A 27,899-nucleotide genomic window follows, 5' to 3' on the forward strand; every position below is an offset into this window, starting at 1 on the left:
CACAAAATAAACAAGAATGAAGTTAAGAAGGTGAATGAAATTTTAGAAAATTTAGATATGACAGACCTAGGGAGAAAACTTAATGGGGGTAGTACAAAATATACCTTTCTCTTGGTGGTTCATGACACATAATGAAATTCACCATGTAGTAGGGCACAAAAACCTTATAATCAAATGCAGAATGGCAGAAATAATAAATATACACTTCTCATACCATGATGCAATAAAAAATATATGTAATAAAGGGTCATAGAAAGATAAACCAATAACTAATTGGAAACTAAATAACTTAATCTTAAATAATGGGTGGATCAAAGAGGAAATCATAGAAATAATCAATAATTATGTCCAAGAAAATGATAATAATGAGGCATCATACTAAAATTTATAGGATGCAGCTAAGACATTTTCAAGAGGAAAATTTATATTCTAAATGCTTATATGAATAAAATAGAGAAAGAGGAGATCAATGAATTGGATATGTAACTAAGAAAAGCTAGGAAAAAGAACAAATTAACCCCAATTAAGTGCCAAATTAGAAATTCTGAAAATCAAGAGAGAAATTAATAAAATTGAAAGCAAGAAAACTAATGATCTCATAAATAAAACTAAGAGCTGCTTTTATGAAAAAGCCAATAAAAGAGACAAACCTTTGGTTAATCTGATTAAAAAAAGAAAGAAGAAAACCAAATTACCAGTATCAAAAACAAAAAGGGTGAACTAACCACCCATAAGGAAGAAATTAAAAAGATAATTCAGAACTACTTTGTCAAACTGTATGCCAATAAATTGGATAACCTGAACGAAATGTATTAATATTTACAAAAATATAAACTGCCCAGAATAACAGAAGAGGAAATCAAATGCTTAAATAACCCTATTTCAGAAAAAAAGAATTTGAAGAAATCATCAATAAACTCCCTAAGAAAAACTCTCTAGGTCTAGATGTATTTACAAGTGAATTCTTCCAAACATTTAATGATCAATTATTTCCTATTTTACATAAACTATTTTTAAAAATAGAAGGAGTTCTGTCAAATTCCTTTTAGGATATCAACATGGTGCTGATACCTAAACCAGGAAAAACCAAAACAGACAAATAAAATTACAGGTCAATCTCCCTAATGTTCATTGATGCAAAAATCTTAAATACAATTTTAGCAATGAGACTACAGCATGTTATTACTAGGATAAAATGTCATGATCAGGTAGGATTATATCAGGTAGGCAGGGATGGTTCAATATTAGAAAAACACTCAAAATAATTGAACATATCAATAGCAAACCCAACAGAAACCAAATGATTATCTCAGTAGATGCTGAAAAAAACCTTTGATAAAAAATAATATCCATTCATATTAAAATACTAGAAAAGTTTAGGAATAAATAGTGTTATCCTTAAAATAACAAATAATAACTATCTAAAACCATAAACAACTATTATATGTAATGGGGATATACTTGGAGTATTTCCAGTAAGATCAGGGATGAAACAAGGATGACCATTATCACCATTACTTTTCAATATAGTATTAGAAAGACTAACTTTAACAATAAGAGCATTAAAAGAAATTGATAGAAAGAAAATTAGCAATGAGGAAGCAAAGCTTTCACTCTTTGCAGATGATAGGATGGTATACTTAAAGAAGCCAAGTAAATCATCTAAAGAACTTCTTGAAACAATTAACAAATTCAGCAAAGTAGCAGGAAAAAATAAACCTACATAAATTATCAGCATTTCTGTATATGAACAACAAAACCCGAGATCAAGAGATAGAAAGAGAAATTCCATTTACAGTAACTAAAGACAATATTAAATTCTTGGGAATCTACCTCCCAACACAAACCCAGATACTACATGAACACAATTATAAAGCACTTCTCACACAAATCAAGTCAGACCTAGATATTTGCAAAAATGCCAATTGCTCATAGTTAGGCTGAGCTAATATATAAAAATGACAATTCTACCCAAATTAAATTACTTATTCAGTGCCATACCAATCAAACCATCAAATATCCATTCTACCGAGCTAGAAAAAATAGCAACAAAATTCATCTGGACCAACAAAAGGTCAAGAATAGTAAGAGTACTAATGAAAAAAAAATGTAAAGGAAGGTGGCCTAGCTCTATCAGTTCTAAAACTATACTATAAAATGGCAGTCATCAAAACTGCCTGGTACTAGTCAAGAAATAGTAATGGATCATTGGATTAGAACAGGTTCAAAAGAAACCTCAGTGAGTGACTTATAGCAATCTATTGTTTGACAAAGCTAAAGACATCATCTTCTGGGATAAAAACTTATATTTGACAAAACTTGTTGGGAAAAACTTGAAAACAGTATGGCCAATACTAGGCATAGACCCACATCTCACACCCTAAAACAAAATAAGGTCAAAATGAGTACAGGATTTAGACATAAAGGGCAAAAAGGATGAGAAGCACTCTATCAGATCTATGGAAAGGAGACAAATTTATAACCAAACAAGTATTAGAGTGCATTATAAAGTATAAAATGAAATATTTTGGCTATATTAAATTAAAAAGGTTTTGCACTAATAAAATCAATGCTACCAAAATTAGAAGGAAAGCAGAAAGCTAGGAAACAATCTTTACAACCAGGAGTTTTGGTAAAAACCTCATTTCTAAAATATATAGAGAAATGCATCAAATTTAGAGGGTTACAAGTCATTCCCAAATTAATAAATGGTCAAAAATTTTGAATAGACAGTTTTCAAATGAAGATATTAAAGCTATATATATATATATATATATATATATATATATATAAAATCATTTGAAAAAATGCACCAAATCATTATTGATTATAGAAATGCAAATTAAAACAACAATGAGGTAACACCTCACACCTACCAAAAAGAGAAAAAAGAGAAGATGATCAATGTTGGAGAGATTGTAGGAGGACTGAGACATTGATACATTGTTGGTGAAGTTGTGAATGGATCCAACCTTTATGGAGAACAATATGGAACTATGCCCAGAAAGCAATAAAACTGTTCATATCCTTTGACCCAGCAATTCCAATTCTAGGCCTATATCCAGAAGAAATCGTAGAAAGTAGGAAAAGTCCCACATGTTCCAAAATACTCATAGCAGCAAAGAACTGGAATCAGAGGGGATTCCTATCAATTGGGGAATGGCTAAGCAAGTTGTAGTACAAGAATACTGTGGCATACTATTGTTCTATAAGAAACCATAAATGGTCAGATATAGAGAAGCATGGAATAAGTTACAGGATTTGATGCTGAGCAAAGGAAGCAGAGCCAAGAGAATAATGTACACATTAGCTACATTATGGGATCATCAATTTTGATGGAAGCAGCTCCTGTCAACAGTTCAGAGAGCTAGGACAACCATATTAGACTGGCTAGGAGTAATGTTATTCCCATCCTGAGGAAGAAAAACTAAACTAAACTAAAAAAACCCTTCTGAAGAACACTTTATAAAAATTATCTCTTATGTATCTCTTTCCCTTAATCCTATTTCCTCATACCAAAAATGATTCATCTGTAAGCATGTTTATCAAAAATATGTATGTACAATGTTAACCTGACTGTTCTCTGCTGAGAGGAAGAGGTGGATGGGAAAGGAGGGTGAAAGGAAATATTGTGGTTTAAAAATATACATATGCATATGGATGAATTTTGAAAAAAAAGATGGACAGCCATAGAAAAAAGTGCATATATTTAAATCTTGTCTTTCTTTTTCCTTGATGATTTTTACATTAAATTTTGTTATTTTTTTGCAATTACATGTAAAGATAGTTTTTGTAAGATTTTGAGTTCTCCCTTTTCTCTTTCCCTCCCTTCAAGATAGCAAGCAATCTGATATAGGTTATATATGCACAATCATACTGAACATACCTCCACATTATTCAGGTTGTGGAAGAAGAATCAGAGCAAAAGGAAAACCCACAAAAATAAACAAAAAGTAAAAAAAAAAGTGAAATTAGAATGCTTTGGTCTGCACTCAGACTTGATAGTTCTTTCTCTGGATATGGATAGCATTTTCCACTATCAGTCTTGGAATTGTCTGAGATCATTGCGTTGCTAAGAAGAGCTAAGTCTACCATAGATGATCATCAGACTGTATGAGATGTGTGGTAGTACCTCAGGATCATTTTAATTTGCACTTATCTAATCAATAGTGATTTAGAGCACTTTTTTAATATGGCTATAGATAGCTTTGATTTTTTCATCTGAAAACTACCTGATCATCCTTTTTTTCTAATTATCAATTGGAAAATGACTTGTATTTTTATAAATTTTACTCATTTCTCTCTATGCTTTACAAGTAAGACTTTTTTTAGAGATACTGATTGTAACAATTGTTTCCTGGGTTTCTACCTTTCTTCTATCTTGGTTGCATAGGATTTGTATGTGCAAAACCTTTTAGAATTAATATAACAAAATTATCCATTTTTCATTTCATAATGTTCTCTTCCTCTTTTTTAGTCATGAATTATTTCCCTTTCCATAAATTTGACAATTAAACCATTCCTTACTCTCCTAATTTGCTCATAGTATCATCCTTTATGTTTAAATAACATGCCCATTTTGATCTTATTTTGGAATAGTTTTAGATTTTGGTCTTTGATTAGTATCTGTCATGCTATTTTCTATTTTTATCCATAGTTTTTGTCAAAAAGTGATTTCCCCAGAAATTAGTGTTTAGATTTATCCAATCATTGATTACTAAAGTCTTATTACTCTGTCTTTTGGAACTAAAATATTTTACTTAATCACCACTCTATTTCTTAGTCAATACCAAATAGTTTTGATGATTGTTGTTTTAGAATATGGCTTTTGATTTGGTACAACTAGATCCACTTTGCATTTTGTTCATAATTTTCTGTATTATTCTTGACTTTTTTGTTCTTCTGGAAGAATTTTGATATTATTTTTTCTAGCTCTATAATTTTTTTGTAATTTGATTAGGATGGCACTAAATAAGTAAATTAATTTAGATAAGATTGTAATTTTTTCCCTATTAACTCTGGCTACTCATAAGCATCAGTTCAATATGAAAATAAATAAGAATGGCAAATAACGTATTGAAAAAAATAGATGAGGAAAATAAGAGAATTCAATAATATTTAAACAGCACAAATATCTAATACTGATGTATCAACATGTCTTTTCAAAAAGAAAATTTTATTGAATGTCATTTTCCCCAGTATTTTCCCCTTGACAACCCTGTCAGAGAGATATACTGATAGTAACTAATAGTCTTTTCTTTTAGGTTCTTGCAAGGCAAATGGGGTTAAGTGGCTTGCCCAAGGCCACACAGCTAGGTAATTAATTATTAAGTGTCTGAGACCAGATTTGAACCCAGGTACTCCTGACTCCAGGGCCAGTGCTTTATCCACTGCGCCACCTAGCCGCCCCTCTAATAGTCTTTTAAGGGTTAAAAAAGGGACAAAATTAACAAAACTATAAATACATAAAATCAGCATGAAATAAGTACAATGTACTACAACCATGGACCATTGAAAAAGAGTTGAGTAATAGTACTTTATCATATCTCTATTTGGGGGCATCAATACTTCTGCTTAGTTAAAATAATGAGCAACTTTTGGAAATTGCAAGCAGAAAAGAATATAAGAAAAGCTAAATTTATTATATCTTCACAAAGAAGAAACAAAAAGTTACTGAGGTATGAATCATTAAGTGTCAGACCACATGTCATTTGTAAATTATCAAAATTAGTATAAAGCTGGGAGAAATAAGATATCTTACAAATAGGATAAATATAGAGCTTTCAATTTGAACAATTCAGTATTCATCAATGTTTAAAGTTATTAATTATAAAAAATGAGAGATCAATGTATAGACTATAGATTATAAATCTATACATAGATTATATATAAATATATTATATTATATATAAATCTATATATAAATATATCTATATAAATATATATTATAAATCTATATATCATCTATAGATTAGAAATCTAATAGTTTCATATAGAAGCTTAACAGAAAAACTCCAATTGTTGTAACAAGGAAAACAAAAGAATCTAAAAAATGTCTTAGTAAAAAAAAAATATGACTTGACCAGCTAGAGGATGTAGTAGTCGAAATGAACGTCAATTTTGGAATAAAACTCATTGCTGAAATTTTACAGAGAAGGATGATGAAAAATTAGGAACAACATTACTTTGTAAAACAACATACAGTTAAAGGCAAAATCAGTTTGAAAAAGGACTAGTACCAGTCTCAAATAAGCTAAATGATACTTATTTTTTCTGTTTTGTTTCGTTTTGTTTTGGAAACCTATGGAAGGAGGAGAACAGATAATTAGTAGAAAAGATATAAAAAGTTTTTATAACACTTTTTCCCAAAATCAAGGATAGTTGTATTACTACATTTGAATTTAGGACAATCACAGCTGAAAATATGCTTATAAAAGAGGTAGAATCAGTTTTAAAGAGAATACCCATTAGAAAACCAAATTGGAACATATTTACTTTATAAATAGCTCTTATGTGTTGAATGCTGAACAATTTTGAGCGCTTTGAGAAGTTGGTACACACACACACACACACACACACACACACACACACACACACAAACACAATTAAAAAAGGGAAGATAACAAAAGCTTAGGAAAAATATCAGAAATTATTTCTATTGCAAAAAAGATGACAGAAATCACATCAACTATTATATACCTGATTTTACATTTATATGATATTCTTATAAGAATGATTTATTAATAGCTTCTTTGATGAATGTAAATGCTAAAGAATGGGAAGACTTTTGAAAGCAATATTCCATAGCAGACCTATTTTTTACCATCACAGAAAATCCCACAATGTTCATTGTTTATATACATATATATATATATGTCTGTGTGTATGCGTATGTATGTAATATAAAAGCAAAATGACTCTTTAAAGTTTCTTTTCCAATAAAGCATCTCATTCTTTCTTTCAATTTTTAAAGACTGCTCATAAAAACGACAGTATCTCCAATTCCCCAGTCATAAAGGTGAGGAAGAAAAATGGGTAATGCAAAAGCTCATCAAAAATAGTGCTCATTATCGTAATGAAAATCTAACACAGAATTTGAAGAAGGGTTCTTATGCCCAACAAAGGCTCTTGTTTGCAGAAGACATCAGACTGGTTCCATCAGGTTCCAGAAAATTGTATTTAGGAAATTATGCATAAGTATATTAAATAGATTGACTCAACCATCTTCACAGGAAAAAATTCAAATAGTTGGAAAATATCTGTTGTCCAGATAATGACATGTATTTAGGTAGACAACTTATAGTTATTATCTTTTGTATACATATACATATTTCTATAAGCATATACATATATACATACATGCCCATGTATACATACATAGGGCATGCATGCATACATACATGCATAAATACATACATTTTATCCAGAAAGTACAAAGGGATAATGGGTTGGCCTCAAAATTAACAGGAGTATTGTAAGTGAGATTGGGGAAATGATGAAGATTATTTAATGACCTCAAACTTCTCTCAGAATCAAAAGCTAACATTTTCCCCCCGAAACACCAATTCTCTACCAGTGTTGTATAGCTATGAGTCATGGAATGCTCAAGAATTTAAAGATTTTAAAATGATTATCATATAGAGGGCAATGGAGAAACATATGGTGGGCATGAAGAAAGTATATCTTGTAATAGATACAGAGTCAAACCTATTACCAAAGAAATGCATAAATGAAAGAGGAGCTGAACTAAACATGTGCCAGGAATGGGTAAATGACTGGTGGGCAAACTAACAGAACCATTGTATTCTCACAATGTCAGAAAGTTCTCAACATGTTGGATGGCTTCATGGTGCTTAAATTTGGGAGAATATGAGCAAGAGTCATCCTGGATTAGCAATTACAGATAGGTACAATCGGTACTACTAAAGACAACATCTGCACTGATGAAGCAGCAGTAAATTTAAATTTTATTTTAGCAGAAAAATAGATTGATTCTGTAATTGAGATTTTTCCTCAGGATAGGACAACCTATCACCATATCCTTCTTCCACTACTCAAGACCACTTAATGTGTTCCTTTAATAATTAAGTAAATAATTTCATTATTCCATGGACAGATGACTGTTTCTATGATATCTGAGGTGTCTTCAAATGAACAAGATGTTTACATCTTTGCTATGGTTGCCCAGAACTGTCTGTAGTCTCCACAATCATCTGCTACTATAATTTATTTGAGAGAATTAGATATATTTACAATCATGTCACATAAATATCCTGGAAATTCCAAATGACTATAAAGTGTGTTTCCCATTATGACAATGAAAATTCAAAATTGGAAAAAACCCTGAGGTCAACTGTTCTTGAAGCATTAATTCCATCCACCTATAATATACTTTCATAAATAGTGATCTGTTAATATCTCTTATCTAGTTTTTTGGCTATTTGAAAAAATAAAAAAAATATTGACATGCACGTGGTTTGTAACTAGTGGGGCAGGTAGGTAGTGCAGTGGATAGAGCATTGGCTTTGGATTCAGGAGGAGAGGAGTTCGAATTCGACCTCAGTTCGAATCGGACTTGCTACTTACTAGGGTGTGACACTGGGCAAATCACCTGATTGATCTGCATCCAGTACTGTCTTCAGTCATCTTGATTCATATCTGCCCACTAGACCCAGATGACTCTGGAGGAGAAAGGAGAAAGTGAGGCTGATGACTCAGTACAGCACACCCTCATGCAAATCCAATTAATGTGCTTATCATGGCATCACTTCCCTGTTGTAGTGGTCTTCTTCTAACATGAAGGACAAACATTATTAGCTAGCAATTTTTTTTAACTGAAAAGAATGAAAGTGAATGTTAAGTAAATTTAATTCCTTTTTTAAAGGAAAATTAAAAATATCCCTTTTTTAAAAACTGAATTACCTTTTCCCATTAGACTATATATTCTTTGAAGTCAGGGACTAGAGTCTACTTTTTAGTATTTGTACTCAAGTGATTTATGACAGTCTAGTACACTACTCAGATTATAATAAATATTTGATGATTAATTCAGTAAATAATTATTTTATTAGAATTTTATTGTCAGAAATTATCTATATAACCAGTTAGAGAGTGATTGTGTGTCAAAATAATTTCAAAGGCTCTCTATGTTTTACCATATTTCTCATCATATCATAGATCATTGCCTTTGCTTTATCTTTGGCAAAACACACACACATATTTATATAAATATATGCATTCTTTCCTAGTTCTTATGCATTTCACATGATTATCTGAGGTTGCTGGGGACAACCTTTCAAATAAGGTTACTAAGATACTGTTTAGTCTGCTTATATAATTTAGTAGAAATTTCAAGGATAGTAGCAGATGGGATAAGACAGGATATCATTTATATCACAGCCTAGGGATAGACATTGTGAAATTATGCTCTTGTTTTCAAGAGAATGTTTGAGATATTAGATTTCTCTGGAAGTTTGATTTATATTTGCTTTCAATGAATGTCACATATAAAAAAGTTGATTGCCTTTATTTTGCAATTGAAAACAAGTTATTCTAAATCAGTGCTGGGCAGAATATGGGGTTATGAAGAACACATGTTTCAACAGAGGACATTGGTTTCAATTTAACTCATAACATCATAGAAATGGAATTTTCAGGTCATCTTTAAGGTTTTATGAAAATGGAAAAAAATGTCAAATCTATTGAGTACTTCTTCAATATCATTATTGTTAAATGACTCTAAAAGTAGAAGAAAAAGGAAAATATAGTTGATTTTAATTGTGGAATGATAGACTATTCATATGTATGCCTTACTCTTCAAATGCTTTGCCTTGATAATATTACTAATTTATCAATATAATATTTAAACTTGCTAAATAATAAGCCAATTTTCATTGACCAATATCAGATATTATAACATATATTAAATCTTGACTCACTAATAAGGTTTTTTAAAGAGATATAGAAGATAAATCCAACCTCTACAAGAGAAACATAGAATTCTCTTTAGTTCACCTTTGCTCATGCAAACACTACAAGTCTTGTATCATTTCCTTAGGGACTTTTCTCTGATTTATAAAGGTCTCGTTCACATTTACTTTTCATTCAGAATATGAAATAATTGCTTTAATACAATATATGTGTATATATATATATATATATATATATATGTTTGTATGTTCATATTTTTATGGGCACAAGTACTCATTCCATTAAAGCAGATTACAACTCATCTTTCACATGATAGATGGTTGGTAAAAGTCATCAAAGCCAAAATATTCATTACCTGGAATCCAACCATTGACAAGCTTCTCTATTTCAAACAGACTGGTCCTTTGACAAAGAGAATACAGTCTGTTACTGGGCTTGCATTTTACACCATTTTCAATTTTTTAGGATATACCAGGGCATAGGTTCTGCTAACATAGCCATGAAATAATATCATAAGAATAATAAAAACAAATTTTCATTTGTAGAAGCAAATGGAACCTATTCTCCATCTGTGTTCCTTCTAAAAATGTTGTAGGAAGATAAAGGAAAAAATTCAATATATTTATGATATTACTGTTATTATTTGAGATCTTAGAGCATATCCTAAAGAAAAATTTCTGCTTATACCTTGATTTTACTTTTATGTAAGCTAGTTCTAGTTATTTTTTTTCAGATGGCAGAAAAGATTTTTTAAGCATGAAACTTACTGTTAGAATTAAAAATAAAGTAACAAGAAGGTCAAGGAAAATCCTTTCACTTTCTCAAAAGTGTTTTCTTAAAAAATAAAATTAAAAAAAAGAAATATAATCAACCACTTAGAATCATTAGTTCATCCTAAAGAGAAAAAGTCCAAAAACTGACTATGCAATTCTTAATTTTATAGTTACCAAATGCTCCATTTAACTAGTTGCTTGGTTAATTTTTGTTCATGGTTCTTAGAATGGACCTGGCACTTTATTTTATTTATTTATTGGGGGGGGTTCTACTTTTTATTTTTTTTACTGTACCAAAAATATTTTGGTATATAGAGGTTCCATTTTCTCTCTCTCTTTTTTAATTATAAAGATTTTATATATTTTGAGTTTGCAATTTTCCCCCAAACCTTACTTCCCTCCCTCCACCCCCCCCCAGACAGCAATTTGCCAGTCTTTACATTGTTTCCATGGTATACATTGATCCAAATTGAATGTAATGAGAGAGAAATCATATCCTTAAGAAAGAAACAAAGTATAAGACATAGCAAGATCAGACAATTAGATATCAGGTTTTTTCCCTAAATTAAAGGTAATAGTCCTTGGTCTTTGTTCAAACACCACAATCCTTTCTCTGGATACAGATGGTATTCTCCATTGCAGATAGTCCCAAATTGTCCCTGATTGTTGCACTGATGGAATGAGGGAGTCTATCAAGGTTCATCATTGCCCCCATGTCGCTATTAGGGTGCACAATGTTTTTCTGGTTCTGCTTATGTCACTCAGCATCAGTTCATGCAAATCCCTCCAGGCTTCCCTAAATTCCCATCCCTCCTGGTTTCTAATAGAACAATAGTGTTTCATGACATACATATACCACAGTTTGCTAAGCCATTCCCCAATTGAAGGACAGTTACTTGATTTACAATTCTTTGCCACCACAAACAGGACTGCTATGAATATTTTTGTAGAAGTGATGATTTTACCCTTTTTCATCATCTCTTCAGGGTATAGACCCAGTAGTGGTATTGCTGGATCAAAGGGTATGCACATTTTTGTTGCCCTTTGGACATAATTCCAAATTGCTCAGCAGAAAGGTTGGAGTTCACAGCTTCATCAACAATGTAATAGTGTCCCAGATTTCCCACAACCCTTCCAACAATGATCATTGAACTTTCTGGTCATATTGGCCAGTCTGAGAGGTGTGAGGTGGAACCTCAGAGAAGCTTTAATTTGCATTTATCTAATAAGTAATGATTTAGAGCAATTTTTCATATGACTATGGATTGCTTTGATCTACTACTCTGTAAATTGCCTTTGCATATCCTTTGACCATTTGTCAATTGGGGAATGCCTTTTTTAAAAAAAATTGACTCATTTGTCTGTATATTTTAGAAATGAGTCCTTTGTCAGAAACATTGGTGGAAATTTTTTTTTTACCAGTTTATTACATTTCTTTTGATCTTAGTTGTAGTGGATTTGTCTGTGCAAAGCTTTTTAATTTAATGTAATCAAAAATCATCTAATTTGTTTTTAGTGATGTTCTCCATCTCTTCCTTGGTCATAAACTGCTCCTCTTTCCATAGATCTGACAGATAAGCTACTCCTTGATCTTCTATTTTGCTTATACTATTTTTTTATGTCTCAATCCTGTATCCATTTTGATCTTATCTTGGTATATAGGGTGTGAGGTGTTAGTCTAATCTAAGTTTCTTCCATACTAACTTCCAATTTTTCCAGTAGTTTTTTATCAAAGAGAGAGTTTTTATCCCAATAGCTGGACTCTTTGGGTTTATCAAACAGCAGATTACTATAATCATTTCCTGCTACTGCACCTAGTCTATTCCACTGGCCCACCACTCTATTTCTTATTCAGTAGGTGCTGGTTGCTTTCTCTAGAGTGTCTGTGACCTTGATTGAGGCCCTCTCCCTTAACCTGGATGGAGTGGTTGATGTTGGTGAAAAAAGTATTCATTGATCTTTGATCAATGGTGGGCTATACCCTGGGGTGAGGTAATCACTCTTCCTATTCACAGTTGAGGTGGTTCAGCTGCTCATACCTTAGCCTGGGGCAGAGGTAGTCTGCAATTGTGTTTGTTCTGGGAAGAGGCTTCAGCTGAAAAGAAGGTGTGGATTCTGAGTTCCTCCCAACCAGAGGAGGCCAGAGATGATGTCTACAGCTCTCTGGTGCAAGAACTCTCCTTCTAGCCCTACTGGTAAGTTCCCACCAGTCAGCGCCAATACCAATGCCTCTGCTCCCTAGTTGACCTAAGGTCCTGCGATCGACCAGGCTCTAACCCCACAGCTGATCAAACTGGTCTGGTTCTCTGGCCCTCAGGCTCCTGGGTTCCAGCCCCACCACTAATCAGGCTAAACCACGGCTAATCCAGGGACCTGGCAGACTACACCCTCTGCACCTGAACTCACCCACAATTGCAGAAGACAAATCCTGAGATAGATGTTCTTTCTCCTGGCTTTTCTTTCTGGGTTTTGTTGATCGGATTTCTGTTAAGAGGTTTGTTTCATATCATATATGGGGAAAGATCAGGAGATTTTAGAACTGTGCCTGTCTTCTCTCAGCCTTTTTGGCCGGAAGTCCAGGCCTGGCACTTTAAAGGATATTATACCCTGCTATTCAAGGAACAGCAGTGTTTTTGCTCCATTCAGTTTAACTCACCAAAGGAAAACCTGCATGGCTTACCTTGAGATACCGAAGAGTTAGAGTGAGGCACTAAAAGAAAAACATTAAAACAGATATCCCACTCCCCACAGCATGGATTTATCATTACTAACTTCAATACTTAATGGGTCAACTAAGGGAAGGTATACACCATAGAATATTATTAGAATCTTTGATATGATGGCCTTCAGACCATGTCAAGAGGAAAGAATGCATAATAATCCTGCTAGAGGCTGTCTCAAACTCAAAATATTGTTATAACAAGCTCTCTCTTCTCTTTCTGGTGGTAATTCTGGGTACATAGTCACATGAATCGAGCAGATTGGGAATTCTGAAAAGTGTTGGGGATTTTATTATGGGGTGGTCTGGAAATAAGCTCTTTAGCAGTCACATATAATAAATAGTTTCCTGATTTTATTATCCCAGACAGAAGATTCCTTATTAGTGGAACTGTATAAAAGATATGGCTTTAGCATGGAAACTCTAGCCAAAGAAATTTTCAGTTAAGGTGCTAGGGCTTTTCAGGAGAAATACGGCTTGGCTGCTGTGAAAATATCATCACCATCTCCCAAAAAAAGATGTTTTTCAGCTCTCAGAAGCCTGCTCAAATATTTAGAATTTTTTTTTCAAACTTTGGGTCACTGTGAGAAAACTTAAGAAACCAAGAAACCTACTGCATAAATCAATAATATTTTTGCAATTTATTAAGAATCAAAATGTCTCAAGTAGCTCTCTCAAATTCAAAACATATACTTCCCCCCTTCTTTTTCAGATAAACTGATTTGTGCTCCCATATATATTTACTTTTTCAGAAGAAAATTTTTAGATGCTTCCCTTCTTTGATTCATCTCTTCCTTTTATCTTTGAAGCATATGGTGTGGCTATAACTTTTGCTGATGTTCTTAAATACTTGCCTTCTGTTTTCCCTAAGTGAATTACTCTGTGCTGTTAAATAGTGAATGCTTTAAAAACCTCATATGATCTTGCTGCATTGCCAAAGAATAACAAAAAAATTAACAAATTAAGGACAGATAGGTGGCACAGTGGATAGAGTAATGGCCTTAGAGTCAGGACCTAAGTTCAATTCCAGTCTCAGATAATTACTAATGCAAGTCATTTAACCCCATTGTCTTTTTTTTAAATTTAATATCTATTCTCATTTTGTACAAATAATGTGTTTATACATTAATAAATATTCTTGTTTAAGAGTAAACAAAATACCCCTCCCCCAAAAATATAGACTCGCTTGAGTGATAAAGGGGAGAGAAAAAAATTAAAATTAAAATAGAAAAATAGTAATAATTGTAGGTATGGCCAGGTGGCACAGTGGATGGAGCACCAGCCCTGAAGCCAGGAGCACCCGAGACCATATCAGGCCCCATACACCCAACAATCACCCAGCTATGTGACATGCAAGTCACCCCAACCCCACTGCCCTGCAAAAGCATAAACAAAAAAACAAACAAAAAGACCCAAAATAAAATAAAATAGTAATAATAGTAGGGGTGGCCAGGTAGCAGACAGAGCACTGGCCCTTGAGCCAGGAGCACCTGGGTCCAAATCTGGCCTCAGATACCCAATGATCACCCCACTATGCGGCCCCAGGCAGACCACACAGCCCCATTGGCCCTGTACACCCCAAAAAAATAATAATAAAAAATGTGCTTCAGTCTGTGTTCCAACACCAACAACTCTGTCATGGGTGGATCACATTCTTTAGGATAAGTCCGTCACAAAAGTTACTTCCATATTTTTCCACCATTGCCATTGCTGATCACAACTCCCTCCTTTCTTATTTCTCCACTACCATGTACGATATTTTCTCTCTACTTTCACTCTGACTCTCCTGTAGGGTAACTGAGTGGTAAGCAGACAGATCCTGGCCCTGGGGCCAAGAGGCCCCAAGCCCATATACCACCCCTTAGGCCTAGCTTCCACCTGGCCCTATGGTCCTAGACAGGCCATCCAATCCCAGCCCCTTGCAAGAAGTGAAAAAGAAAATTTGTTATATCTGACCACTCTTCTTCCCCCATGGTCCATCCTCTCCTCCATCATTCACATCCCCACCCCTTCCCCCTTGCCCCCCCCACTTCTTACTCCAGATGTCTATACCCCATTGAGTATATATATATATGCTGTTTCCTCTCCTAGCCAATTCTGATGAGAGTGAAGATTCCCTAATTCTCTCTTGCCTTCGCCCCTTCCATATCATTGCAATAGCTCATTGTAATAAAGACAAATCTTATATGAAATATCTTGGCCTATTCCCCCTCTCCTTTTTCTTTCTCCCATTACATTTCCCTTTTTTCTATTGACTCCATTTTTACACCATGTTTTATTTTCAAATTCAGCTTTCTCCTGTGCACCTGCTATGTTAATTGAGAAGGTTCATATGAGTATTATCAGTGTCATTTTTCTATACAGGAATATATGCAGTTCATCATCATTAAGTCCCTCATATTTTCCCCTTCTCCTCCAATCTCTATGCTTCACCTGAGTCCTGTATTTGAAGATCAAACCTTCTGTTCAGCTCTGGCCATTCCAACAGGAACATTTGAAATTCCCCTGGTTCAATGAAAATCCATCTTTTTCCCTAAAAGAGGACATTCAGTTTTGCTGGGCAGTTGATTCTCGGTTGCATTATAAGCTCTTTTGCCTTCTAGAATATTATATTCCAAGCCCTACGAGCTTTTAATGTAGCTGCTGCTAAGTCCTGTGAGATCCTGATAGCAGCTCCATGGTATTTGAATTGTATCCTTCTGGCTGCTTGTAATATTTTCTCTCTGATTTGTGAGTTCTGGAACTTGGCTATAATATTCCTGGGGGTTGTTTTAATTTTGGATCTCCGGTGAATTCTCTCCATTTTTATTTTGCCCTCTGCTTCTAGGATATCAGGGCTATTTTCCTGTAGTAATTCTTTGAAAATGATGTCAAGGCTCTTTTCCTGATCATAACTTTCAGGTATTCCAATAATTTTTAAATTATCTTTCCTAAATCTGTTTTCCATATCAGTTGTTTTTTCAATGAGATGTTTAACATTTTCTTCTAATTTTTCATTGTTTTGGTTTTGAAGTATTGAATCCTGATTTCTTGTAAATCCAGCAATCTCCCTGAGTTCTATTCTTTGTCTGAAGGATTTGTTTTCCTCAGAGAGCTTTCTTATCTCTTTTTCCATCTGGCCAATTCTGCTTTCTCCTCAATAACTTTTTTTTAGGTTTTTTTTTTTTGCAAGGCAAACAGGGTTAAGTGGCTTGCCCAAGGCCACACAGCTAGGTAATTATTTAGTGTCTGAGACCGGATTTGAACCCAGGTACTCCTGACTCCAAGGCCGGTGCTTTATCCACTACGCCACCTAGCTGCCCCCTCAATAACTTTTTGAACTGTTTTATCCATTTGACCTAAGCTGGTTTGTAGTATGCTATTTTCTTCAGCATTTGTTTGGATTTCCTTGACTAAGTTGCTGACTTCATTTTCATGTTTTTCCTGCATCTCTCTCATTTCTTTTTCCATTTTTTTCTTCTATCTCCCTCATTTGATTTTCAAAGTCTTTTTTGAGCTCTGTCATAGCCTGAGCTCAATATCTGTTTTTCTTGCAGTCTTTAGATGCAGGAGCTTGTGCTTCCTCATCTTCAGACTGAGTATTTTGATCCTTCTTGGGCTCACAGGCGAAGTATTTCTCAATGGTGTTTCTCTTTTTTTCTGCTTACTCATTTTCCTGGCCTGAGCCTGGTTTTGGGGTGCTTCCTGAGTTTTTGGAACACTCCCACAAGGATCTCAGTGTGTGAGGCTCTGTCCTCCCTCCTGGTCTATGAATGACCATAAGCGCCCCCCTCTGCCACAGGGCTGAGGTGGGGGGGGGGGGAGAAACCTGCTCTTCTATGGGGGACCTAGACTGCTATCAGGATCTGAATGTGGTCAGAGACCCAGAGTCCTGTTCCAGGGACAGAGGATAGAGCTTGGAAGTCTCTCTCCACTCCCTCCCTAGGCTCATTAAGCTCATGCCCTAGGGGCTCCTGCTTACAGGCTTCTGTTTACTGTTTCTGGATCTGGCTATGCTGCTCACTGTGTGCTGTGAGAGCTGGGCTTCACCTGTTTGCTCTGGCAGAGGTTCCCCCCCTCCCCCAATCTGTGCCTGGTGTTCTCTGGGGCATAGGTCAGGAAACTACCACCACTGTTGTGAGCCGAAGCTCCCAGTGCCCTGGGACTGCCTCCCTGCCCTGGGACTGCCTCCGGGAGGCTGAAGTTCTTTCTCTCTGGTGGGCCACCCCTCTGGTGGGCCACCCCTCCAACCACAGGGAGCAGAGCCTTTCTATTCTTTTCCAGGTGACCTTGAGTAGAATTGCTTCACTGGGTCCCTCTGTGGGTTCTGTCTCTTGAAAATTTAGAGTCCTTAGTTTATAAGTTTTATGAGAGAGTGCCTAAGAAACTATCCTCTCTTGTTGCCATCTTGGCTCCACCAAATAATTTTTTTAAAAAAATTAACAAATTACAACCATAAATACAGGTCAAAATTTTTATAATTAAAAAAAGGAACCCAATATTTTTTCCTTTACTCTCTCACATAAGGTTCCTTTCATACTGATCTTCATTTATTTATTTGTTTATTCATTTTCACAATTATATGTTAAGATAATTATCAAATTTTTTTTTGAATATTTTCTTTTGCAAGGCAATGGGGTTAAATGACTTGCCCAAGGCCACACTGCTAGGTAATTATTAAGTGTCTGAGGCCAGATCTGAACTCAGGTACTCCTGACTCCAGGGCTGGTGCTCTATCCACTGTGTCACCTAGCTGCCCCTCAATATTCATTTTTATAAAATTTTCTTCCCTAATCCTAGGATAGCAAGTATCATGGCATAGGTTATACATGTACAAATGTATTACAATTATTTCTGTCAAATAAAAGTCAGAACAAAAAAGGGAAGAACCATAAAAAAAAGAAAAAACAAATTAAAAAAGGGAAGATAGAATGCCTTGATCTTCATTCAGATTTCAGATTTCTTTCTCTGGATAAGGATGGCACTTTCCATTGCAAGTATTTAGAATTATCTTTCATCTCTGTATTGCTAAGAAAAACTAATCTATCATAGCTGATCATCACATAATGTTGCTGTTAAAGTGTACAATTTTCTTCTGGTACTGTTCACTTAGCTTCAGTTCATATAAGTCTTTCCAAGTTTTTTTCTGAAATTTGTCTGATCATATTCTTATAAAGCAATAATATTAGATTGCATTCATTTACCAAACTTGTTCAACTGTTCTCTAATTGATGGACATCTCCTCAATTTCTAATTCTTTGTCACCACAAAAAGAGCTGCTATGAATATTATTGCACATTTAGGTCTTTTCCCCTTTTTGTTATCTCTTTGTGTTACAGACCTAGTAGTAGTAGTGGTGCTGAGTCAAATGGCATGTGAATTTGGATTTCTCTTTGAGTATAACTCCAAATTTCTCTGCAGAATGGGTGAATCAGGGTACAACTACACCAATAGTACATTAGTGTAACAGTTTTCTCACATCTCTTCCAACATTTATCATTTCCCTTTTCTGTCATATTAGCCAATCTGACAGGTATGAGGTGGTAACTTTGTTTTAATTTACATTTCTCTAATTTTATAGTGACTTAGAACATTTTTTTCATATGTCTAAAGATATCTTTAATTTCTTCATCTGAAAAATGCCTGTTCACATCCTTCAACTATTTATCAAATGGGGAATGACTTGTATTCTTACTAATATGACTCGGTTCTCTTTATATTTTAGAAATGAAACTTTTCTTAGAAACACTGTAAAATTTCTCTTTTCCAGCTTTCTGCTTTCATTCTTATCTTGTCTGTATTGGATTAATTTATACAGTACTTTTAATTTAATGTAATGAAAAATGTCCATGTTGCATATCAAAATGTGCTCTATCTCTTCTGGTCATAATTTTCCTTCTTTCCATAGATTTGGCAGGTAAATAATTCCTTGCTTTTCTAATTGGTTTATGGTATCACCCATTATGGCTAAATCATCTATATATTTTAACCTTATCTTTTCATAGGGTGTGAGCTGTTGGACTATGCCTAGTTTCTGCCTTATTATTTTGTAGTTTTCCAGCAGTGTTTGTCAAATATATTATAATAATAATAAACATTAATATTATATATTATCCATAATATATAATATAATATAAATATTGAGTACTAAACAGTAGATTAGTATAGTTATTTATAAATGTATGTTGTTAATATAGCATATCCCATTTATCAATCATTCTATGTCTTATCCAGTACCAAATAGCTTTGATCACTGTTACTTTATAACATAGTTTTACATCTGATGTAGCTAGGCTATCTTTCTTTGCTTTTTTCTCTCCCCCCATTATTTATATTAATTTTCCATTTTTCTATTAATTCCTTTGCTATTCTTGATATTTTGTTCTTCCATATAATATATATATATATATGTATGTATATAAGTATATATAAACATCTATAATTTTTGATTGATTAGTTTGGCACTGTATAAGTAGAGTAATTTAGGTAGAATTATACTTTTTATTATATTAACTCAGCCTACTCATGAACAATTGATATTTCACCAGTAGCTTAGTTCTGACTTCATTTGGGTGAAAAGTATTTTGTAATTGTATTTATATGGTTCCTTGGTTTGTCTTAGCAGATAGACTCCCAAAATATCTATGTTGTCTAGAATTATTTTGAATGGAATTTCTGTTTATATTTCTTGCTGTTTGACTTTTTTTGATAACATATAAAAATACTAATGACTTCAGTGTGTTTATTTCATTTTTTTCTATTTTGCTAAAGTTTTGAATTGTTTCAAGGAGTTTTTTAGTGGATTCTCTAGGATTCTCTATGTATATCATCTTATCATCTACAAAGAGTGAGAGTTTTGTTTCCTCATTGCTTATTATAATTCCTTCAATTCTTTTTCTTTTCTTATTGCTAAAGTTCATGTTCTAGTACTATATTGAATGATAGTGGAGGTAACAGGCATCCTTATTTCACTTCTAGTCTTATTGGGAAAACTTCTAGCTTTCCCTCCTTCATTGCATATTATAATTGCTTATGGTTTTAGATACCTATCATTTTAATGAAAAATCCATTTTGTCAAAACTTTTTAGTGTTTTTAATAGGAATATCATTGTTGATAGGTGCCATATTTTATCAATACATTTTGGTGGGTCGAGCCAAGATGGCAACATGAAGGTAGGATTTCCCAGAGGCTCACTTCCAAGAAACTCCAAAGGCCTTAAAATTATATTAACTAAATTTTGGAGAGACAGAATCCACAGAAAGACCAGTGAGGAAATACTCCAGTCCAAGGTAATTTGGAAGATCCATGGGAAGGCTCTGTTCCAATGGAGTTGGAGGGGGCAGCAGCACAGTCATGATCAGGCTGCACTGGAATAAATGAACTCCAGCCTTCCAGGTACAGCCCCAGGAGTGCCTGGGTCCATGGGGATACTTGCTTGTGGCAGTGGAAGTAGTATCCAAATCCTCTAACCCAAGGATCACTAAGCATAACTTGGAAGATCAGCAGGAAAACTCTGCCAGAATGAATAAGGAACCCAGGCTAGCATGACCCTCAACATCCCTGGAAATGGAAGCAGGCCTGCAGAACCTCCCAGTAAGGAGCCTTTGGGCAACTGCTCCCAGACCCCTCAGTCCATGGACAGTAAGGGATTGGGGGGGGGGAGACTATTGAAGTCTCTTCACCATCCCTTGGGCAGGACTCTAGTACTTTCTCCATATTCATATCCTGGTCACAGTTGGGGGCCTCCCATTGCCATAGAGCAGGGACCCTCTTCACAGCCCCAGGGAAGAGGGGAGAGCAGGAGAGTAGTCATAGCCTTTCCTAAGACATTGAAGGAACTGTGGTCCTTGTGGGGATATTCCAATAACACTCTAAAGCTTGGGAAGCACCTCAAAAACATGGCACAGACTGGAAAAATGAGAAAACAGGAAAAAAAAGAATTTGACCATACACAATTTCTTTAGTCCCATGGAAGATCAAAATGCATATTCAGAAATGACAAAATCCAAGCTTCTGTATCCAAAGCCTCCAAGAAAAATAAAAATTAATCTCAGGCTGTGGAAGAGCTCCAAAAAGATTTTGGAAATCAAGTAAGGGAGGTAGAGGAAAAATTGGGAAGAGAAATAAGAGTAATACAGGAAAATGATGATAACCAAGTCAGTAACTTGGTCAAGGAGATACAAAGAAATACCGAAGAAAATAATATGTTAAAACCCAGTTAAGGTAAAATGGAAAAAGCAGCCTACAAAGTTAATGAGGACAAGAATACTTTAAAAAGCAGAATCAGCCAGATTGAAAGGAGATAAGAAAGCACTCTGAAGAAAGAAGCACCTTCAAATGTAGAATAGAGCTAAAGGAAGTTGATGACTTTGTGAAGAATCAAGAAACAATAAAACAAAACCAAAAGAATGAAAAACTAGGGGGAAAATGTGAAATATCTTGTTGGAAAAAGAACTGACCTAGAAAACAGATCCAGAAAAGACAATTAAAAATCATTAGGCTACCTGAAAGTCATGACCATGCAAAGAGTCTTGACTTCATTTTTAAAGAATTTCTGTAGGAAAATTGCCCTAATATCCTAGAAGCCGAGGATAAAATAGAAATTGAAGTAATCCAGCAATATCCTCCTGAAACAGATTCCAAAAAAATAACTTCCAGGAATATTATAGCCAAATTCCAGAATTCCCAAGTCAAAAAGAAAAGCAGTTAGAAAAAATAATTCAAATAACATGGCACTATAGTCAGAATTACACAGGATTTAGCAGCAACTATATTAAGGGCTTATGGGGTTTGGAATATGATATTCCAGAAAGAAAAAGATCTTGGAATGTAAACAAGAATCAGCTACCCAGCAAAACTGAACATCCTCTCCCAGGGGAAAAGATGGATAAACTTTTCTGTTGAAATAGCCAGAGCTGAAGAGAAAATTTGATCTCCAAGAACAGGACTCAGGTGAAGAAAAGAGAGGGTGGATGGGAAAAGCAAATTATGAGGGACTTAATGATGTTGAATTACTTGTATTAGAGCAGAATTAGGAGAACAATGTACAAACAACAACATTGTGAGATGATCAACCCTGATGGAGGCAGTTCCTCTCAGCAGTTTAGAGAGCTAGAACAACCATATTAGATCGTCTATCCTTCAGAATCTGACAAGCACTGCATTTACTTTTAAAAAAAAAAGTCATGTATTTCTTTCCCTTAATCCCTATTCCTCATACTGAAAATGACTGATCTGTAAATATACTTAACACAAATGTGTATGTACAATATTAATCTGACTTTTTGCTGTTGAGGGTAGGGGGTAGGAAGGGAAGGTAGAAGGAAATTTTGTAACTTAAAAATATACATAGGCATATGAATGAATGTTGAAAAAATTTCATAACATGTATTTGGAAAAATAAAACCAATAAAAAAAGAATTGCCTGCATTCCTGCAATGGAAAGATGATACTGATAACTCATATGAACCATCTCAATTAATAGAGCAGTTCAGATGGAGCATATCTAGACAAGGCAGAGGAGAGAGCTGAATATTAAAGTATAATATATCATAGAGATAGAGTCAATAGGTGAAAAAGAAATGTGCTAGGAGAAAGGGAAAGGAGAGGTAGAATGGGCTAAGATATTTCATGTAAAAGTCAAGAAAATGTTTTTGCAACAGAGTTGAAGGCAGAGAAGGTGAGGGGGGGAATGAGTGACCTTCATCTTTGGAAATGATACAGAGAAGAAACAACACACACACACACTTAATAGAGTACTGAAATCTATCTTACCCTAGAGGAAAAAGAAGAGGTGAAGAAAGGGGACAGGGGAGGGGAGGGGAAGTATAGGAGCTAAAGGAGAGGGAAGATCATGGGAGAAGGTAGTCAGACACAACATATTCTTTTTTTTTGTTTTATTGTAAGGTGGTAGGGTTGGATGACCTTCCTCAGGGCTATGCAACTGGGTGGTGGTTGGGGGTCTTGGATTTGGATCCTCCTGACCCCAGGGCTTGTGCTTTATCTTCTGTGCCACTTGGCTGTCCCATAATACACTTTTAAGGAAGAAAAAAATGAAAGGAGAAAGAATAGAATCAATGGAAGTGGAGAGAAATGGATGGAGGGAAATACAATTAACAATAGCAATTGTGGGGAAAATAATATGAAAGGAATTTGACTGATGGATTCATGATAAAGAGTGCAATTCATCCCAGAAACTGAGCTGATGGAATCTTAATCAAGACTGAAGTAGATAGATTTTTTTCCTCTCACTTTATTTTTCATGAGGTTTTTCTATTTTTGTTGGGGGAAGTGGGGATGTTTACTTTTACAAGACTATTTTAGTAATGTGTAAATAAATTAATAATTTTTTTAAATGACTGAGAAAAACATTTCAGCATCAATTGAGATAATCATATAATTTCTGATAGTTTTGTTACTGATATGGTTGATTATGCTTATAGTTTTCCTAATATTGAACCAAACTCTGCATTTCTGGTATAAATCCTGGTTATAATTTGCTCTAATCTCTTTGCTATATTATATTTTATATATATATATATATATATATATATACATATATATAATTTCTGCTTCAATATTCATTAGGAAAATTGATTTAAAATATTCTTTCTCAGTTTTGGTTTCTTCTGGTTTAGTTATCAGCACTATATTTGTGTCATTAAAAACAATTTGGCAGGAGTCCTTTGGCTACTTTTCCTAATAGTTTAAATAGTATGTAATTAATGTCCTTTAAGTCTGGTGGAATTCATTTATGAATCCTTCTGACTGGATATTTTTTCTTAGGAAAGTTATCGATGACTTATATGATTGCATTTTCTGAAATGGGTATTTAAGTAGTTTATTTTTCTATTAATTTGAGCAATTGAAATTTTTGCAAATATTCATCCTTTCACTTAGATTGTCAGATTTTTTTGGCACAGTTGAGCAAAATAGCTCCAAAATGTATTAATCTCTCCTTTAATTTTCCAGGATGTCTAATTTGGTATTTAATTGGGAATTTTAAATTTTTTCTTTCTTATTTTATTTATGTATATATTTAGAGCAATATAATTTCTCCCAAAATCCACTTTGTATGCATCCTACAAGTTTTGTTATATTGTCTCAATATTGTCATTGTTTTGGGTGAAATTATTCATTGTTTCTATTTATTTGTTGCTTGACCCACTCATTGTTTAGCCAGGTTATTTTTTTTACCAATTGAATTTTAGTTTATTTTTCCTTGTCCCTTTAATACATTATTATTATTTTTACATCATAATTATTTCTTTTAATTGAATCTATTTTTACTTTCACTTTGCTTTAAATCAAGATTGCTACCCCCTTTTAATTTTTTTTTTTACTTCAACCAAAGTGTATTTTGCTCCAACCTTTTACCTTTACTCTGTGTGAATTTCTTTGTTTCAGTTTTATGACATAAACTACGTATTGTAGGACTCTGGTTTTAATTCATTCTGCTATCTTTCTGTTTCATGGGAGAGTTCTTCTCATTCACATTCAGTTATGGTTACTAATTCTGAATTTCCCTCTATTGCATTGTCCCATTTCTATTTTTCTTTCTCTTTTTACTGTGTCCCTCCTCACCAATATTTTGCTTTTGATCACCACCTTCCTCAATCTGCCTCCCTTTTATCAGTCTACCCTTTCTTTTCCCTTTCTTCTCCTATTTCTCTGTAGGATTAGATAAATTTCTAAATCCAATTGGGAGGATGTTATTCCCTCTTTGTGTCAAATCTGTTTAGAATAAGATTCAATCCATGCTCACTCCCTTCCTTCTTTCACTCTACTTTAATATATCCTTTGTGCCTCTTCATAGGATGGGATTTACCCTCTTCTTCCTCTCCCTTTTTCTCTCAGTATAATTCATTTTTTAAAGTCTTAATTTTTTTTTAACATCATCACATCATAATGAACTTATACCCACACCCTCTGTCTAAGTATAGTCCTTCTAACTCTCCTAATAGAAATACAGTTCTCAAAAGTTATAAGTATTATCCTCCCATGTAGGAATGCAAAAAGTTTAGTCTTGATGACTAACATTATTTTTCTTTCCATTTACCTTTTGATGCATTCCTTGAGGCCTGTATTTGAAGACTGAATTTTCTGTTCAGTTCTGGTCTTTTTATCAAGAAAGTTTGTAAGTCCCCTATATCATTGAATATCCATTTTTCCTCTGAAAAATTATGTTCAATCAAGGGTACTTGATTCTTGTTTGTAATTCAAGTTCCTTTGTCCTCTAAAATTTTATATGGCAGGCCCTCAGATTCTTCAGTAATGAAGCTGGTAAGTCCTCTATAATCTTGAATGCTTTATTTTTATTTGAATTATTTCCTTCTGACTGCTTGTAGTATTTTTCTCCTTGATCTGATAATTTGGCAACAATATTTCTTGGAGTTTTTGTTTTAGGATCACTTTAAGGAGGTGATTGGTGAATGATTTAAATGAGTATTTTACCCTACTCTTCTAGGGTCATAGGACCATTTTCCTTGATAATTTCCTGAAAGTTATTATGCAATTATGCAGGCTCTTTTTTTTGTAATCATGGTTTTCAGGTAGCCTGATAATTCTCAAATTATCTTTCCTGTTTCTATTTTCCAGGTCAGTTATTTTTCTTAAAAGATACTTTAAATTTTCTTCTATTTTTTGGTCTTTCAATTTTAAATGAGATTCTTTATGTCTTATAGGTTCAATAGTTTAAACTTGCCCAATTCTAATTTTAAGTATTTATTTTCTTTAGTTAGTTTTTGTATGTCCTTTTCATTGGATAAATATATTTTTAAAGGTGTTGTGTTCTTCCATCAATTTTTTGTGCTTCCTTTACAATTTTTCATTTTACTTCCAAACAATTCTCATTGATTTTCCCCAATTTTTCTTCTACCTTTTACTTGGTCTTTAAAGCCCTTTTTGAGCTCTTCCAAGAATATTTGAGACCAATTCAAAAATCATCTTTGAGTTTTCACATATAAGCATTTTGTCACTGCTTTTCTCTTCTAAGATAGCATTTTGATCTTTGTTGCCACAGTAGTTTCTATTGTTAGGGCTTTTTGTTTTGTTTTGTTTTGGTTTTGCTAATTTTAAAAAAATTAGCTCTCTCCCTGGAGCACAGGGGGCACAGTCCCAAGCTTCTTGGATGTGCTTCAGGGGTTTGGTTACTAGCTTTCCACACTGGGATCTCTGGTGCTGGCAGCTTCTCCCTGCATTAGGATAGCCCGACTCAGTCCTACCTGTTCCTCTGGTGTTCTAGAGCTTACAGGGAGCTGGGGCTGGGGCCCTCACTGCTGGTCTATGGTACAGCTGTATTGCTGAGCCTGGATCCAGTTACAGATCTCTATTATGGCCAAGAGCCCCCACTGCCTTTTCCATTCCCCACCTGCATTGGGCTATGCTCCCCTTTTTACCCAAGTGAGACAGACCTTTCCTGAAATGTCTCCAAGATCTCTTGAGCTGAAAAATTGTTTCTGTCCTTTTGTGGGTTCTGTCTCTCCAGATTTTGTTTAGAGGATTTTTAAAAACAGTTGTATCAAAGGACAACTGGGAAAAGCTCAGGAAAAGCTTCCTAATTTATTTTTTTCTTTGCTTTCCTCAAAAACTGAGCTCATACTGGTTTTTAAAGCATGTTATAATGCTCATTTCAAAAATTTTTACTTGTGAGTACATGGAAAATATTAAGGATTTCAGTACCATAAATAGTATTCAACTCAATTGTCATTCTCATAGTCTTATGACTATGTGACTATGAGAGAATTCCTTATTCTTTCAAAGAAAACTTCTGATCAGGTGATTTACCTTTTAATTTTCCCATTCTAGACTTTCTCATTCCTTCATATTTACAACTTTAATAGGAGACACATGAAATCACTTGAGACATGACTCAAACAATTATTTTAATACTGGTTGACAATTCTGCCTTTTTGTTACAAGGAAAAGAATAATAATTTGTTCCTGATTGAATTACTAAAGAAGATAACTATATAGTATTCTTTAAAGTCTTTATTGTCAAGGAGAGGGTTATTTCTCTTTCCATTAGGTCATTCTCTTTTCCCCACTTTCTTAATGTTTTCCTACCCTTTTCAAACAACTAGAATTCATGATAATAGTATGAGTTATTCAGGGGTTGTTGATGTATAATGACAATCTTATGGAAAAATCCTATCCTTATTTCTGACTGTTAACTATAGCACTCTAAAATCTAAGATTTTGAGTCATTTTGTCATTAAGATTCATTTATCAAATTATAGTAGCAAACTATACATATTTGGAAATTTAGCATAAACTTACAAGGTCTATAAAATTATAATATTAATATTTTCATAATTATAGTGTTACTATGTTACTTGAAAAACAATTTTGTATGCTCCATGAATAGAGGACTAGACAGTCAGGAACACAAGTGTCCAAGTCTTCTCTCTGATATACACTGACCATATTGGAAACTACATGAAAACTGAGATCTTTCTATCCATATTACTTGCTGCTGCTAAGGACAATGGAACTTTTC

The sequence above is a fragment of the Macrotis lagotis genome, chromosome 7 (assembly GCF_037893015.1).
Source record: "Macrotis lagotis isolate mMagLag1 chromosome 7, bilby.v1.9.chrom.fasta, whole genome shotgun sequence".
Lineage (NCBI taxonomy): Eukaryota > Metazoa > Chordata > Mammalia > Peramelemorphia > Peramelidae > Macrotis > Macrotis lagotis.